Consider the following 18,356-nt stretch of genomic DNA (forward strand, 5'->3'; position numbering starts at 1 on the left):
AAGGAAGAAGGAAAATGAGGAGAGAGGAAGAAGGAACAGAAGAGGAGGACACATTTGGGGCATAATTTAAGCCCCCAGTGTGGGAAGCCAGTTGAATTCTTGGACTGTCCAAGTACAGGAGCCAGTGAATTTCCTTTGTCTGACTTAACACAGCTTGAGTTCTGTTTCTTTTATTTGTAACCAAGAGAATCTTGTCAGCGCAGAGAGAGTGAATAAATGAGTGAATGCATATTGAATGAATGAATGCACTCTATAAATATCAAGCCAGTCACATGTTTTTTTCCTCCCTTGAGAACCAGACCTGCAAATATAAGGATTTAATTAGATGTTCCTGGTTTCCACTGGAGCCTATCTGATTGCTTCTATTATGCTTGGTGTTGACTCTAACTCTCAAAATGTAAATGAAAAGTGAAAAGGAGAGAACAGCCCACTAAAATTAATAATTTTCTGAGGCACGCCTTCACTCTGGCTGCAGATCTCAGTCTCTAGGAGTTATTATAAATGAAGGGTCGAAACAAAAACCAATACAATTTACAGTCTCCGCCCTCCTACCTCCATTCAAGCCAAAGCAGTGGGAGCAGATGGGCATGTAAATCTGACCACACAAACACATCCTTCCATTCCTCCCTTCCACCTTCTGGAACATTCTCTCCATCCGGAGCTTTTCAAGGGCTCCTCGGTGGTCAACAAAAAGCACAATCTGAGTGTTCCTGGAGGACTCCCCGGGTGAGGTGATACCTAAGCTACATCTTGTGGTCTGGGAAAGGCCCAGGGCCAGAAAGGTGGGAAGAGCTTCATAGACATGGAAACTGCACAAATTAAGTCACCAAATGGAAGGTTCTGGGCAAGTACAGCAGTGGGAATGGCCAGAGATGAGACCAGAGAAGTTATAGAGGCCAGTTCTTAAAATTCCTCATAAACACAGCATTTGTATGTTTCCTTCCTTAACCATCTAAGTGTAAGTTCCAGGATTTGGTGCTTTTCTCATTGGCCTACATGACACATCAGTAAATACCGGTGGCAGACCCTCCTGCAGATCCGCGTAGACTAGAATCTGTTGGGGTGAGGTTCCCACCCTGAATTTGTATCAGGTGCCCCCACAATTTGGATGCTCACAAAAGTTAGCAAACTGCAGCTCTAGATGATGGGAGAGGGTACATCAGTTAAGGCCGAGGCGGACTTTAGTGACAGGAACCAAAATGCGGCTACTCAACCGAACAGAGATTTCTCTTTCTTGCGTAACAAGAAATCAGGAGCTGGGTGGTCCCGGGTGACTGTGGCTGGTCCAGGAACTCATTGGGCAAACAGGCTTCCTCTAGCTTCCTGCTCCACCAACCTTAGGGGATGACTTTCATCTTCTTGGGATCAATCAGGATGACTCCTCCCACAGGCATCTGCCCAGGTACCAGACAGGAACAGGGAAGAGAAAAAGGTGCATTGTACCAGTTGAATTCCTTCCTTTGAATCAGGAAAATACGGCTTCCCTAGAAGCCCAGCCCGTAGATTTTTGTTTACATCTCCTTGACCAGAACCTGGTCACAAGCTTCCAGGAAAACTAGAAAGTAGGATTTCTAACTAAGCATATGGCGGCCCCAAACAAACTTGAGATGGTTGTATGGAGGTTGTATGGAGAGTCATGGAAGACTTACAGCAGGATAGACCCGCAGGTGGATTTCATTCAGCCTCACCAGAGAGGAGAATGGGTGGACAACGGGCAAGGCCACAGCCGAGACACCAGGGTTGGGGGGAGGCTGCTGCAGCCCATCAGGAGAAGGGGATGACGACCTGGAGAGGGCCATGGCTGTGTGCGTGGATTCAGGAAATACTTAACCCGTCAAATGGACAAGCCTTGATTGTATGGGATCCGAACGGGGCAATGGGCAGGATGGTGAACAACACAGGGTGCCCGGAAAGGAGAAAAATGAGCTTCTGAGGGTGTCAGTAATTTTTCCATCTTCAATCCCTGGAAAGATGATGCCATTCATAAGTGAGTTTGCAGCCACAGAGAGGGGAACATTCTGTTTGGGACAAGCTGCATCACCCAGAGATAGGACATCTTAGCATATCGGGTGGGAGTTCAAGCTCCGAGCATAAGGAGCACGAGGCAAGAAAATCAGCGGACACAGAACTTATGTAGCCCACACCGAGGCTGCTCTGGCCTTCAGATGGAAGGAGAACCAATCTGAATTTATCTTGAAACCTGTGATCTGCGAGACGCCTTGGGGGGCTCAGTGCATTGAGCATCTGCCTTTGGCTCCGGTTGTGACCCCAGGGTCCTGGGATCGAGTCCCACATCGGGTTCCCCGCGGGGAGCCTGCTTCTCCCTCTGCCTATGTCTCTGCCTCTCTCTCTCGCTGTGTGACTATCATAAGTAAATAAAAATTTTAAAAAATTTAAAAAAATAAATAAATCTAAAAAAAAATTCTGTGGTCTGCACGGAGTAGGAGCACAATGTTCCAGTTTCCCAACCCCACCCTCTCTCCCAGGCCAGGGAGCCACCAAAGTGACTGCCACCCTCTGTGGGAAACTGTTTGGGATCTACTCCTCCTTTGGCCTGGAAAAGCAATTAATAAGATGAGGTAACTGACCCCGAGCAATGATCTAACTACCTTACATACCTCACCTTGTTTGATTCACGCAACCACTCTCCTATCTCCAATTTACCAAAGAGGAGGCCAGTGGGAAATACAGTGGCTCAGGAAATAAAACGACTTGCCCAAGGACACGCAGCTCATCAAAGACACAACCAGTAGGTTCAACCCAGGAGGTCTGACTCCAAAGTTCTAAATCTTAACTGCTAGGCGATGAACTTCCGAGCCCTAAGCATTTCCTACCCTGAGTTCTGATCATTTATGTCTTTGTCTTATGACCCCTATTGAACCGCAGCCCCCTGAGAATAGATGATCTCAGATTTTTTCTTAATAACTGTTGAATAAAAAAATCGATGCAAGCCCTAAACCATGGCCCTCGGTTTGAGGGCAGACATGATCCCCGAATATCATGGATTCTTTCATAACCCATGAACCCTAATCCACCCTTTGGGACCTGATTTCATCCTTTTTAGTGCGTAGATATTTGTGAAAAATCTGTTCGTGATTATCTTGCTTTTAGAGATGGAAAAAAGGGCAACTGCGAGTTTGTTAATGAACTGCATGTACTATTATGAGAAACCAGCGTACCCGTCGTCACCGCTGATTCGGGCATATGGGTTTTAGTTCCTATGACATAAAGTTGCTTTTCTTACACAAGATAAAGCAGTACCAGGGGGCTCCTGGCTCGTAGGAGACTGTCTGGGGATTGGTAAGCCACGGAGCCGGAAGTCTCCGCACCACCTGGGCAGATGGAAAAGCACGAGCAGACTCTATTTCTGGTCTGGGAAGCAGGTGGTGGCAGAGGTCTCAGGGGAAGAATGAGATAGAGACTGTCGGACACTGCCCTGGAGCACATCCTTCTTGTTCAGGTGACACATTGTGACCTGCCTCCCGTGCTGGCTTTCCCCAGGCTTCCAGGATGACCCAGTCGGATGTCTGGTCCGTGACGAGTCACGAGCATCGCATCTGACACCAACCACATGGCACCGAGGGAGGCCGTCTGAGAGCCAGGAGTGGGAGATGAGGGGCACTGTGGGGCTGGGCTCACTATATCTTTTGATTCAATTGCATATCCCAAATAGCTCATTTCCCTTTTTTTTTGAGAACCGAGTTCTCTGTCCCATTTGCCCAGATGGGCACTATTTCTTTTTGATTCAACTGCGTATCCCAAATAGCTTGTTTCCTTTTTTTGAGAACCGAGTTTTCTGTCCCATTTGCCCAGATGGGCAAGAGAAAGCGGCTTTCTCTTTCCTGCCTTGAATTCCTCCAGTTAACTCAGACACTGACCTCCAGACTCCTATGAATTAAACTCTGGTTTGCTCTTCAGAATATCCTTGTTACATTAATTTAGGGAGCATAATAAATCTGGAGTGAAGTATGTTTGCTGCAAATGCTAATTTGCTCGATGAGAATATCAATTAGATCTCTGAGGCATAGAAATTATGGCTGTTAAAGATCTCAAAGGTCATTCTTAGCTGGCTCCAAAGTAAGAGGATGAGTAGTTATCTGCTGGAGAAGTCTGGGTTAGAATTGTAAAGGCACAAATATTTAATACCAATGAAGTGTCAAGCACTGAGCTTGGGAGCGAAAATTCAGGAGTTTCACAGATAGATCCCAGATCCTATGATAATAACAATAAACAACAACAACAGGAATCGTAGCAGCAACAAGGGGCAGCTTCTACCTACTGAGCAATTATTATGCATTAGATTCCAGTATTCATGCCTTTAATCCTGACGACAGCTCTGTGACATAGGCACTATTCTTATTCTCATTTTATAGGGGAGGAAATGGAGTCACAGGGAATTTAAATACGTAACTCTCCTGGCGTCTATTTCTGGCCAAACTGGAATAGCAGGCAGGCATCGGATTTGCTCTCCTTGAAATAACTGGAAAAGCAAACGACAGCTCTCAGGACGGCGGCTATCGGTGAGCGAAGGACAGTGAGCCCTGAGAGATGGGAAGCAAATGAGGCGAACCTTAGGCGGGCTCCAGCTTGGTGCCTGGGGAGTTTCCACTCCGAGGTGCAGTTCCAGGGAATCTAGCAGAGCCCAGCACATTCTTGAGTTGAGGACTCCAGCAGCGCTGGGAGTCCAAGGAAGTCAGGGTGCCTTGGGTTTGCAGGGCAGAGCACCAGAGGGAGGGGAGCTTCGGGGACAGAGGCCTCGAGCTCCCTGCAAAGGGTCATTCGTGAGTATCCAGTTCACCGATCACTGCTTGAGTGTGAAGAAACTGAGTCCAAGGCAAGATCCGCCCAAGAGAGTAAGAGGAAATATTGCTTGCTGAGAGCTCCCCCGGGATGGGACTAGTGCCTGTACCCACGGCCAGCGTGGGAAACTCTCATGATGTGGGGCCGGTTAGAGGCCTGGGAAGGGCATTGCCTCGGTAGTGCGGAGAATTAGCACCTGATACTGCTCTGGCCCTGCCAGGGAAGCCCAAAAGGAAGCCCTCAAAGGATCAAACTGCTTCCAGGGGAGGGGGGGGGGCAAACAAACAAACAAACAAACAAACAAACAAACCTGCTTCCAAGGAACAGAATCACATTCCAGAAAAACAGCTACATTTTAGAAATAGGTAACTGTGGCCTGGCCAGAGAAAATGTTTAAGTGGACGGACTAAATGTGTAAAAAGTAGAATATAAAAACAAAACCAAAAAAAGGCTGTACATTGTATCGTTGCTGGTAAGAAGTGTACTAAATGAAAATGGGATCTGTTCACATCTGTTTTTGTTTGTTTCCGACAATGATGTCCAGCACGCAACCAGGTAAAATGTACAGTGTCTGGCATCCAGGAAAGAAATGACCAGCCAGCAAGAGCAGCAAAATAAGCAGAAAAATCAATCACACCTGACCCAGAAATGACATCGATGATAGAATTAGCAGATAAGAACAGGAAAACAGGCATTATAACGTTATTTCATATGTTCTGGAAGCCAGAGGAAGATCAGACATGGTAAATAGATGCAAGGAAGAGGGGCGCCTGGATGGCTCAGTTGGTTTCAAGCATCGGGCTCTTGATTTCGGCCCAGACCTTGGTCTCAGTGTGGTGATCTCAGGGTTGATCCTGGGCTCGGAGCCTGTTTAAGGTTCTCTCTCTCCCTCCCCACCACCCTGCTCTCTCTCTCTCTTAAAAAAAAAAAAAAAAAGGTATAAGGAAGATATTTTTAAAAACCAAAATACCCAAACTGAGGTTCTAGAGATGAAAACTGCTCTGTCAGAGGTAAACACGTATCAGGGGAGATTCCTGGGACATTAGATGTCCGAGATCGGTGGCCTTGGTGACATTGCAATAGGAACTATTTGAAACTAAACAAAGAAAATGCAGCCTGGTCTGTGGGACAGGAAGCCGGGCCATGGTTTCCTGGAGGTGAGAGCCCAGGAGTGGGGGCAGCACCACGAAGCTTGGCTGGCGGGGGACGCATGTGTTCGTCGCCTTGACTGTGGGGACAGTTTCCCGTGTTTGTGCGGGTCCAACCTCATAAAGCTGTACGCTGCCAGCATGTGAGGCTTCTTAGATGTCAATTGTGCCTCCACAAATCTGCCCCAAGACGAGTTTCCAAAGGTCAGACAGCTAATGAATTGCAGCCTGGCTCGGGATGCTGAGCCTTTACCTACCGCTCTACGTGGTGAGGGAGAGATTGTTGGTCCCATTTTATAGATGCAGGAGAAGCAAAGCAACGACGGGCCTCCTCCGGGCCACACTGCGGGCGAGGGACAGAGCTAGGATTTTTTTTTTTTTTTTTTAGAGCTAGGATTTATACTCACGTCTGGCTGACTCCAAATCAAGTGCTCTTTCTGTCTCATTCTCTCTGTTTTTGCAGAGTCTCTGCTCCCTCACGGGACTCTGGGTCACCTCCTCTCATGCTGCACCTGTTCCTCGATGCCCAAAGGCCACCCTGGATCGGTCCTCACCCACGGATCGTTACTCAGCTGCCCGCCACCGTCTGCACCTGGAAACACGGGAACAAATCAGTGTGTAAATGCCCGGGCGGGAGCGGGGCTGAGTGATAGCCGACGCATCTTCATCTCCGAGAGAGCAGGAGCTTGCTGGGCACTGGGAAGGCGGCCCCTGCCTGTTTTAAGGATGTAGGGACTCTGGACCAGCACGCGCAGCACTTAGAATCCCGAGAGCCCTCCCCCGCCCCTCTCCCATCTCTTTACAGCAGCACAGGTACCTCAGCCTTCTCTCTGCCCCTTTCTTTCTTTCTTTCTTTCTTTCTTTCTTTCTTTCTTTCTTTCTTTCTTTCTTTCTTTCTTTCTTTCTTTCTTTCTTTTTATGAAGCAACTGGTGCTGAAATTGGTTCAGAGGAGTGCAAAAATGTAAATAGCTAAGGCTGAATTCAAACTCATCCTTGTTGGGGGAAGGGGGTTGCTTTGAAGTCTAGATCTCATTTAGTTCACCGCAGAGTGAACACCTGACCACATTTTTCATCACAAGCATGAACTTTATACAGCCAGAGCTGTTAAAAAACAACCCCCCAAACCTAACCACCTGGGTCCTTGGAGTGAGAGAGGGCTTTCCATTACGAGAGAGAGGTTCCAGCGGAAGCCAGATGGCTGCAACCATCAAGCCTTGTGCAAACGAGCCTCCTGCATGGGGTGGAGGGCCACCCTGAGACTTCTGAGGTCCCTTCCCCATCGGGGGTGCTAAGCTCACACTCAGAAGGCTGCTGCTATCATACACGAGGTGGAGGGTGAGAAGGCATCCCTGCCCTGTAGCCTGCCCTGCCCCTGTCCTGACTAATTCAGCATTTCTCAGCCACTGGATTGTCTCTACCTGCCTGGGGCGAAGCTTTAATCACTATGTAGAAACGTTTTACCTAGCATCCTGAGAAAGGATGCTACTCTGTATCCTCCGTCCACCGAACCCTGAGTGGTTATAAGATGCAGAGCAGAGCAGGACATGCTCTGTACTCCAAGCGAATCTGGATTTTGTGAACTCTAAACATTGTGATTTAAAACATATTCACTAAGCTTTCATACTGCATGCAAATTCCCCTAAATTGAAATTAAAAAAAAAAAAAAACGCACTGTGGAAAGAATGATTTCCAAGCTGGAAAGGGTCCGGGATGAGTTGTATTCTGGGTTCATGCTCCTGATTTATGGCTTAAGCAGGTAAGCGGCAGTACCCATTTTCCTTGCTCAGGATTTGTCTTAAATCATGTGAGATCTTTCAGGAACCATGTCCCTTGCACTGCCCTATTACAGGTAAAAAGCAAAGGGCAACAGCAACATCAAGCTGGCTCTAATGAGGTGTTTTTTTGTATTTTCCGGAACATGGGAGAACTTGAACTCTAGAGCACACGGTCCAATAGAAATACAACGTGAACAATATACGTAATTTTAACTTTTCTGGTAGCTAACTTTTCTGGTAGCGTAATTTTAACTTTTCTGGTTAAAAGAAGTTAAAAGAAACAGGTGAAATGAATTTTTGTAAGACATTTTATTTAACTGAGTATATTGAGAATGTTCTTTCAACATGCAAACAAAAGAAAAAAAAGTTTGAGATGTTACCTTCCTTTTTTTTTTTAGAAATTTGAAATATTTATTTATTTTTTAATTTTTATTTATTTATGATAGTCACACAGAGAGAGAGAGGCAGAGACATAGACAGAGGGAGAAGCAGGCTCCATGCACCGGGAGCCCAATGTGGGATTCGATCCCGGGTCTCCAGGATCGCGCCCTGGGCCGAAGGCAGGCGCCAAACCACTGCGCCACCCAGGGATCCCAACCTTCCTTCCTTGTACTGCATTTTCAAAACCCTGTGTGTATGTTACACTTACAGCACATCTCAGTTCAGAACGGCTGCATCTCAAGTGCTCGTTGGTGGCATGTGGCATGTGGCATGTGGTTGCCATATGGGACAATGCAGGGCTAGATATGGGGCCTGGTCAGGGCACTATAGGAGTGTAGGTGGTGAAGGGCATAGTTGAGGGGTGGGGGTGCCTTCCAGGAAGCAGTCATTAAAGCATCCTTTAATGGCTCTCCCACTCTGGCAGCCATTATACCATAATTACTGCATTTGAAGTCTTTTCCCTCCAAGTGACCTGCCCCAAACTCCAGTTTTCAAAGGCATCTTCTCCCACAAGGAGACTGAGAACCACTGGATATGTCAGACAAGCCACAAGTCAGTTAACTACTTTTTACAATAAACTCCCCATCTCTAGAGTGGGGATTGGCAGGGATACCAAGAAGATAAAAGAAGACAGCTGACGTGAGTGGTACCATTAAATTTTATCAAGAATAGCTACAACGATATTGCTTGGCTTTATTGCTGGGTGTCTGTCTGTGTATGATTTTATATTTCATTTCATCAGACCTTTGAAGCAGGTATTTTTTTTAAGATTTTATTTATTTATTCATGAGAGACACACAGAGAGAGGCAGAGACACAGGCAGAGAAAGAAGCAGGCTCCGTGCAAGGAGTACGATGAGGGACTCGAACCCAGGACCCTGGGATCACACCCCGAGCCGAAAGCAGATGCCCAACCGCTGAGCCACCCAGGCATCCCTGAAGCGGGTGTTTGAACTCAAAGCAAGCAAAAACAAACCTAAACAAATTTTTTAAAAACCTCCAAATTGAATACATGTACTTGTTGAACCTCCAACAAACCAAACCCAAGTATTTTTGGAAAGTTTAACAGAGAATTGAACTAATCCCCCCAAACAATACTAACAATAAAACAAAAGACCCCCTAAGTAATTTCTAACTAGTCTAATGGTTCCTTGCCCTCCTCTTTGCTGCAGACCCCAGTCCTAGACCTCAGTGCAGTCCGAGTACATCCACCATAGATCCCCTCAGAGGCCAGAAAAACCAGTACAGGTGGCTCGGGTGGAGGTGTGAGGCATCAGCCAAATAATCATTGTTTGCTTATGGTGTGGATGCAAATGCACATTGGGGCTTGCATGTTTATTTTACAGAATGTGCAAAAAAGGGATCCCTGGGTGGCTCAGCGGCTGAGTGTCTGCCTTCGGTCCAGGGCATGACCCTGGAGTCCTGGGATCGAGTCCCACATTGGGTTCCCTGCATGGAGCCTGGTTCTCCCTCTGCCTGTGTCTCTGCCTCTCTCTGTGTGTCTCATGAATAAAGAAATACAATCTTTTAAAAAAATAAAATAAATTTTATTATTTTCTTAAAAAAAAAAAAAAGAATGTGCAAAAAGGGATAATTTCAGAGGACCTTCCAAGTTGCCAGGGCAGGGCAGTCTGTCCCAGTCAATTATCACAATATGTTCAGGTACCTTGATTTAGAACTTGTTTTTTTTTTTTTTTTTTTTTTTTTTTTTTAGAACTTGTTTTAAAGAAAATGCCCCAAGCGAGAATCCATTCAGTAGCCTGTTCCACCCTTCCTGCTCAGAATTGGATTATTTCCTCCCCGTTTGAATGATAGGCTATTATTATGTACCTGGGAGATGATTTGAGGCTACGGAATGTGGGTGTCTGGGTGTTGTACAATATTTCACTCAACGCAATTTTATGGAGAACGACCAGAATAGCTATGCTCAATCTCCTTTGCATAAACAATGAACGGCATGTCCAAGCGCTGAATTCTTAAGGACATAGCAATTTAGGGGCAATTCTTGCGGAGTGGGGCATGCCTGGTTCATATGTTAGTTTTCCTCCTTAACACTGTATCTTAGTCTTTCTATCGGTAAAATAGGACAATCATGGCTGCCCAAGAAGAGCTACAGTGAAGTCATGGGAGTAACTTCTTGGCACATAGAAGGTGCTCAATAAATACTTTTCTTTTCTAGTTGCCAAGCCAGGATTGCCCTCCCAAAGTGATCTTTCAAGTAATTGCTGGGTGTTTTCCAACTGGCACAGCAGATGATGGAACTTGTTGACCCTATATAAATCATGACCAACTTCATTATAGCAACCCTAGAAATGCTTCCCCCAGGCTGTTGTCCAATAACTGGACCACCACCAAACTAGGGGAGTTTCTGCTCTTGGCCCTAAATTGGTACGATTCCATGAGCGGTAAATACTGTCAGCCCCTGCGACTGTAGTGTCAGTCTGTTCTCAGAGGCAGAGCGATCAATCCGAAAATACTGAGGAATTAATGGGACCTGGATGTGAAGATGCACATGTATTACCAATTAACTCCTTGGAATTAAAATTCTCGGAGCAGAATGGTGGCTTAGGAGGGGCTGCACATGTGAAAGATGTTTAGAGCGTGTGAAAATGAGCCTAAGGTGTTCTAGCAGTGGTTCAAAGTGCTCCCTTCCGCACAACCTCATTCCAACCACGTATTGCCACTTTTCGTGTTTACTAATATGAAACGTAAAATGGGATAATGTTTAATTTGTAAGGCTTTGTTGGACATTTTTTTCCATGTGCCTATTGGCCATTTGTGCTTATTTTTTCCTACTTTGTGTTGTTAGCATAGTGTTCTCCAGAGGTTAAGTTTTTCCTCATTGGCTTATAAAGGATCTTTGTAATATAGATATATGAGCTCTTTATTATGTCTTTAACAACTGTTTGGGTTTTTTTTTTTCCCCAGTGTGTTATTGGACTTTAAATGTTTATTATTCTGTTTTTCAAAATTGCCTAAAAAGTAATGAGCAAACATTTATCCATCCAATAAACACTTGCTGAATGCCAACTATATGCCAGGCTCTGTGCCAGGCATTGGCATTGCTAGAGAAAAAAAAAGTCTAAATTTCTGCCCTCTAAGACAGCAGAGTCTAGTAGAAAACAGACATTTTTGTGAAGGTGTCATGAGCACAGGGTGATAGCTGCTATGGTCAAGGGAAACACTGGGGTCCCTGGGTGCAGAGTAAGGGCATCCTAACCAGTTGTGGGGGAGGAAGGGATTGAGGGAAGGCTTCATGGAGGTGGTGGCATTAGAGCTGAGTTTCAACTAGACAGAGCAAGGAGGGCATTGTAGGGGGAGGAAAGAACACAGGCCAAGGTCCCAGGACTCCAAAAGGCTCGATCTTTTCAGGGATGCTAAATAATTCAGAGTGACTGAAGTATATGTGATATAATGGGATGCGGGAAGCTCATCCAAGGACATAGATTTGACAGCAACAAAGAGACCAGTAGCCGAGGACTGGTGAAGGCCCCGTGCTGTATGAGAACCATACAATTAGAGTCTAAGAATTAGGAAAAGCATCAAGGGGTTTTTGGAAGTTGGCTCTAAAAGGCTGGGTTACATTTCAGGAGCAAGAAGGGTGGAAGAAGGAATTAGAAATTTCAGGTAAAGGATGTGACCTTTCAGCCTAAAAGAAGGATTCAGAAGTAAGGCTGGAAAAGGAAGTGGAACCCAAGGTGGTAGGAGGGAGTCACTGACGACTTTGACTAGGGAGCACCAAGGAAGTGCTTTAGGAGGATAATTCTGGAAGCAGATGTGGATAGACCGGGAATCAAGAGGCCACTGCAACATCCAGGCTGCTCTGAGTGGTGGCGGCCGGGATGGAGAAGAGGGACAGCTTGCAGGGACCTTATGAAGGTCGAAGGACCTGAGGGATTCAGGTATGGGGGACGGTGATGCTCTTACAGAGTCAGTTTAGGGAATCGGACAGTTGTTCCTGGAATCCAAGCCTTCAAGCCACGGGACAGCTGAGCTAGCAGGGCCCTTAGAGTTCACTATGGTAGGTTGGAAACGGCGGCAAATTCTTTCCCTGCAGTTCATTCCTCCTAGCGAGAGGTGGCAACTGTGGGTCCTCGCCCTGAATCCAGGTGGGCTCTGTGACTACTTGGCCAATAGTCCACCACTGCGCCAGCTTCTGAACTCAGGTCTTGAGACTCTGACAGCTTCTACTTCCCAACTGTTGGATGAGAACAACTTCTTTTGGGGCCCAGGCAACCCCATGAAGAAGCCCGCATGAAGCAGTATCAAGCCCCCGGCCGCCTGCCCCACGTGAGTTCCAGCGGACAGCCAGCACCGACCTGCCAACCATGTGAGCCAACTGTCTTGGAAGTGGCTCCTCCAGCTTCCGTGCAGCTTTCTCAGCTGCAACTGCCTGGAGCAGAGAGGAGGTATATCTGACAAGTCTCCCAGATTGCAGATTCATGGGCAAAATAAATGATTGCTGTTATTTTAAGCTGCTGAATTTTTGAGTGGACTGCCACACAGCGATAGGGAAAGGAAAGGGGAAAAAAGAAATCACATATTAGAGAGATGCCAAATGTGGGCCACCGCCTGTTTTTGTAAATAAAATGCTATAGGAACGCAGCAATGCCTGTTCATTCACATATGGCCTTTTTCTGCTCTTGTGTTTTAATGGCAGAGCTGAGTAGTTGGGAACCCTGTGGCCCACATAGCCTAACATATTTACTCTCTGGCCCTCTACAAAGAAAGTTTGCTGACCCCTCACCTAGTATAGTGGAAAGAGGCCCAAGGAGAAGAAGGCTTGCCTCCAAATTTACATACAAGTTGGGGACAGAATCACGATAAAATTCCAGAATTTTAAAATCCCAGTTCTGTGTTATTTATACCATTCTACTAGGGTTTATTAAGCACCTGCTATACAGTAGATGTTGAGGCGACTAGTGTCAGGATAATAGGAGTCATGGCTGCTCCCCCAAAGCACAAAACCAGTGGGGAAGAGTAAAGAAATAACGATCTAGAAAAATCTGTAGTAGAAAACGAGCATAGAACGTGGGAGAAGGCAGGGCCAGTGCTTTTCATTGCTGCTGTGGCTGGGAAGGACACCGAGTGCCTCCCTAGCATCCACCCTCGCCCTTTTTTTTTTTTTTTTTTTTTAAATCTATTTATTTTAATCTACAATAGTCACACAGAGAGAGAGAGAGGCAGAGACACAGGCAGCACCCTCGCCCTTTTAATAACAGCACCCGATTTTCCCTTGAGAAGCCTTTGCCATCCTGCCAGTTCACATCTCACCTCACCTCTCAGCACCAGGCCTGGCCACTGGGCCTTGTTCCGAGACGTCACACCTGCCAGTGAGATGGCCCTTCCAGTCTTTTGCTGGATGTTCTAGGACAGAGAGGACCTCTCTCCCTGGAGAGGCTAAGCCGGTAGCCCATCCGCCCGGAGCCACAGTGACCATCTCTGCCACCACGCTGGGTGGGCCTGGCCAAGACTGAAGCCCCCACAGAGGAAAGAAAGCGGAATCAGGAGCCGGAGAAAGATTCCTTGTGACACCGAATCAGATATAACTCTGGGCCACTCCACGAATGCTAATAGATAGCTTTTTTTTTTTTTTTTTCCCCTGAGACCACATAGACTCTGCCATTATAACTAAACAATTCCAGCTGATAGAGGTTTTCTCCTAGGCAACCAGCCCCCCACCCCCCCACCCCCCGGGCCGCTTCTGAAGCCTTCCCTTGCCCACACCGTCTCAGCTGCCTGCTGTCTGCGGCCCTCTCCTCCATCTAGGAATGCAAATCTCAGAGCTGAGAGTGCCAAAGGCACGTCTGCGAGGAGCGGAGCCAACTTTGATAATGAATTCCTGCACACTGTGCGAGCCATTCCGTGGTTATTCAAAAACCCATTCAATTTTTTTTTCTCCAGTGATAATAAGTACACTGCTCTTGGTCTCGTGTCTATCGCCAGCTAAATGGCAGATGGATTTCCACGCAGGATCTTGATAGGCCTGTGCCCCTGGGGTTGGTGCCTCTCAGAGGGGACTGGCGGTGCGGGGCATGTGTGCGGGCTGAGTGGCCTTGGGGTAGCCGGCAGCCGGAGATCCGCTGCCCTCAGAGGACCTGGCTGAGCTCTGGACCCCATTGCGTTGAGAGATTCCTGGCTTCAGAAGGCCTATCCTTTCCTTTCCAAGTGGGGCCTGTGGTGGCCTGGTGCAGGCCATGGAGCAGCTAGAAAGGGACGGTCAGCAAGCGGCATGCTGGGTGGGCTCAGATCTTGGGTCCCAACACCAGCTGCTCCAGAATTTCATGGAGAGCTTTCTAAAGGTGGAGCTGCTGGTCCCATCCTCTGCAAGGTTCGGAGTCAGGAGGTAAGCGGGTAAATCCCGATACTGGCGAAGCTCTCTGGGTGGAGAGAGCAGCCTGATTGGAAAGCCATAGGTAGGAGCTGCCCAGAGGCCCGGGCGGGCCTCCTTCCTCCGCCCTGCCCCCCGTTAGTGCTCCAGGCACTAACTGGAGCACTCCCCCTGGCCTCCCGGGCCTCCCGGGATCCTCACTGGAACCCTCCCCGAGTTACCTCATGCCATCAGAGCCAACTGGAAACAATAGTAAAAACCAGCCCCGTAACTTTCTCCTTAAGGAAACCAACTGAGAACCAGACACGTTTTCCGAGATCACGTAAGACGTCCAGGTGCAGACGGGAGAGGCTGAACGGAGGCACCTCTCCCGGGCCTGGTCTCAGCCTGAACGACGGGGAGAGGGTGCCACCCTCCAGTTAGCTCACCCAGCCTCCCGAAGCCAACTCAGCAGCAGCCTGTTCTCCATCCCGATGGGTGGGGAGGAGCTGCCTGCCGAGGGAGGGAAGCAAGGGGCTCCTTTTAGTCCCCCACTTCCACGTACAAGCTTTGGGCCATGCACAGGCTGCTTGGAACTTGCCAGGTAGCTCTCCAGCCTCCAGCATCTGTAAGCAAATTCCTGTCCCCTCCGCATGGGTAGAGTACATGTGCTTGGTGGATACTGGCTCTACCTCCACCCCCGCCCCTGCCCCCAGGATTCCGCCCACACGACCACTTACCTAGAACCAGCTTTTCCCAGTCCCGTGGGGCAGCAAGCGTGAGTGATGGAGCCCACAGACCATTGTTCAGGAGCCGGTAGTGGTGAGTCACGGTGAGAGACTCTTTCCAGGCTGTGCTGGGACACAGAATAATAGCACCATTTGGACTGGCCTCTTAAAAATGGAACAGATGGAGTCTGTGACCCTGGGAGGAAAGTCGTAGGACTCCAGTGGCGGCCCGGGAGCTCTGGGTGCTCTGCCAAGGCAGGTTACAGGTCACTCTAGGACGCTGGCAGCTGGTGTGCCCATGGGTGCTTGGGAGGTGGTGTTGTAGGCCTTTTGCGGTGGGGCTTCCGAGTCCTCTGGTGGCTACAGAACCCTTCAGGATTCCATAGAAACCAAGGACACACGCCATCTGAAATTCATATACGCATTGATGCAAAATGCTTTGTACAGTTTCAAGGGGTCATGACACTCAGTCATGGTCTCCTGGCAAAGAACTCCTGCTTTTGGGTCCTATTTACTCACTAAGTCAATGGAACACATTTCTCCCAAATTCTTCTCCCCATACCCTCCATTAAACTAACCCCCCCCTTTTTTTACCCCCATTTTGGTTGTCATTTACTTAGAAACATTTATCAAGTGCTATCCAGCTCCTTATGGGAAGTGCAGTATTCCTGGGAGAGAGAGGAGAGGAGGAGCCACCACTTTGGGTGTCTGCAAGAGGGGTGCAGGCATTGCAGATGCAGAGGCTCTGAGGGACTGACCAGCAAAGGGAACCAGGTGGTCCAGGTTGGCCGGCTTCAGAGCCCAATGGCCATTCCCCACTCCTTCCCTGGGGTGTAGTTAAGGGCAGTGATTCCTCCCCAGTCCCGGGGTAAGTCACCACATGTCTAAGGCAGTCCTGGCAATCTCATCCCTCTTTATCCCTCTTTATGAGTGTTTCTGGCCCCCATTCTGGCCAAAGAAATCAGAGGGGAGGTCTGCTTGTGACCCTCATTTCCTAGAAAAAAGACAGAACCTCAGAAGGAAAAGCCTTTTTGCTTGCAGCCCTTCTTTCTTCTTTAGTATGTTGTGTGAGGACTTAACACCTATTATGGCCATAGTGGGATCTTGAGATGATGAGCGTGAAAATGAAGAACAAAAAACAATACATTTATTGAAGAGACTGTCTTTCTTCCAATGGATAGTCTTTCCTCCTTTATCGAATATTAGTTGCCCATAAAGTTCAGGGTCCACTTCTGGATTCTCTATTCTGTTCCACTGATCTATGTGTCTGTTTTTGTGCCAGTACCACACTGTCTTGATGACCACAGCTTTGTAGTACAACCTGAAATCTGGCATTGTGATGCCCCCACATATGGATTTCTTTTTTAAAATTCCCCTGGCTAGATTCCATCAAAATCCTAGAGAAGAACACAGGCAACACCCTTTTTGAACTCGGCCATAGTAACTTCTTGCAAGATACATCCACGAAGGCAAAAGAAACAAAAGCAAAAATGAACTATTGGGACTTCATCAAGATAAGAAGCTTTTGCACAGCAAAGGATACAGTCAGCAAAACTCAAAGACAACCTACAGAATGGGAGAAGATATTTGCAAATGACATATCAGATAAAGGGCTAGTTTCCAAGATCTATAAAGAACTTATTAAACTCAACACCAAAGAAACAAACAATCCAATCATGAAATGGGCAAAAGACATGAACAGAAATCTCACAGAGGAAGACATAGACATGGCCAACATGCATATGAGAAAATGCTCTGCATCACTTGCCATCAGGGAAATACAAATCAAAACTACAATGAGATACCACCTCACACCAGTGAGAATGGGGAAAATTAACAAGGCAGGAAACAACAAATGTTGGAGAGGATGCGGAGAAAAGGGAACCCTCTTACACTGTTGGTGGGAATGTGAACTGGTGCAGCCACTCTGGAAAACTGTGTGGAGGTTCCTCAAACAGTTAAAAATATACCTGCCCTACGACCCAGCAATTGCACTGTTGGGGATTTACCCCAAAGATACAAATGCAATGAAACGTCGGGACACCTGCACCCCGATGTTTCTAGCAGCAATGGCCACGATAGCCAAACTGTGGAAGGAGCCTCGGTGTCCAACGAAAGATGAATGGATAAAGAAGCTGTGGTCTATGTATACAATGGAATATTACTCAGCTATTAGAAATGACAAATACCCACCATTTGCTTCAACGTGGATGGAACTGGAGGGTATTATGCTGAGTGAAATAAGTCAATCGGAGAAGGACAAACATTATATGTTCTCATTCATTTGGGGAATATAAATAATAGTGAAAGGGAAAATAAGGGAAGGGGGAAGAAATGTGTGGGAAATATCAGAAAGGGAGACAGAATGTAAAGACTGCTAACTCTGGGAAACGAACTAGGGGTGGTAGAAGGGGAGGAGGGCGGGGGGTGGGAGTGAATGGGTGACGGGCACTGGGGGTTATTCTGTATGTTAGTAAATTGAACACCAATAAAAAAATAAATTAAAAAAAAAAACAAAAACAAAAAACAATACAAAACAAAACAAAAAACTCTAACAACTTAAGAAGAAGGAACCAAAAATTGGGAAGAGACTGGGGTCTTGAAGGATTTCCTGGACCTCTGACCTACCCTGGATTCTCAGATTCCTTGTCTTATTAGGCACAGAAGTAAGTGTCTGCTTTATTTAAGCCACTGGTGGATGGGTTTTCTGCTAGTTGTAGCCAAAAAGCATTCCTAAAGGCTGAAAGTGAAGCCCTGAAACCTTAGGTCTCTATTAGGGGCATGAACCTGGTTTACCACCAGGGCTCAGAGAAGGAGGTGATCTACTCTAGCTGGTGGTGAAGGAGAGATCGAGAAAGGCTCCAAGTAGGTAATACTGTTGGACCAGGCCAATAAGATCGCCTCTTCCTTCTCTTTTATTAGATTAGATTGAAATCCCCAGTGCCCAACACAGGCCCATACTTGATAAATATTTGTTGAATGAACACACAACTGTGTCTCTGAATGAATGGCTATTCCTTTTTTTTTTTTTTTTTTTTTTTTTGGCTATTCTATTTTGAATGCAGGACCCCAGTGCCCAGTGACGTCTCACCTAATATTTCTTGAAGGCTTCTGTGGAGTCGCACAGGTGCTTACGAACAGAGGCCTGGGTAGC

At 47.1% G+C, this 18,356-nt stretch overlaps 1 long non-coding RNA gene across 3 annotated transcripts; it reads right to left on the bottom strand.

Moving 5' to 3' along the window:
- Positions 1 to 1,206: 1,206 nt before the first annotated feature.
- On the bottom strand, positions 1,207 to 15,630 carry LOC102151944. 3 transcript variants are annotated; one of them, XR_005367191.1, is made up of 4 exons: positions 15,215 to 15,630; positions 6,356 to 6,540; positions 1,832 to 1,963; positions 1,207 to 1,394 (listed from the first exon to the last, which is right to left on the bottom strand). It is a non-coding gene; the product is annotated as an uncharacterized LOC102151944 (long non-coding RNA). The 3 variants fall into 3 exon arrangements; XR_005367189.1 differs by lacking the exon at positions 1,832 to 1,963 and having other exon boundaries at positions 15,215 to 15,575; XR_005367190.1 differs by lacking the exon at positions 1,207 to 1,394 and having other exon boundaries at positions 1,402 to 1,963; positions 15,215 to 15,590.
- Between the last annotated feature and the right edge of the window lie 2,726 nt (positions 15,631 to 18,356).

This window comes from Canis lupus, chromosome 11 (assembly GCF_011100685.1).
Source record: "Canis lupus familiaris isolate Mischka breed German Shepherd chromosome 11, alternate assembly UU_Cfam_GSD_1.0, whole genome shotgun sequence".
NCBI lineage: Eukaryota > Metazoa > Chordata > Mammalia > Carnivora > Canidae > Canis > Canis lupus.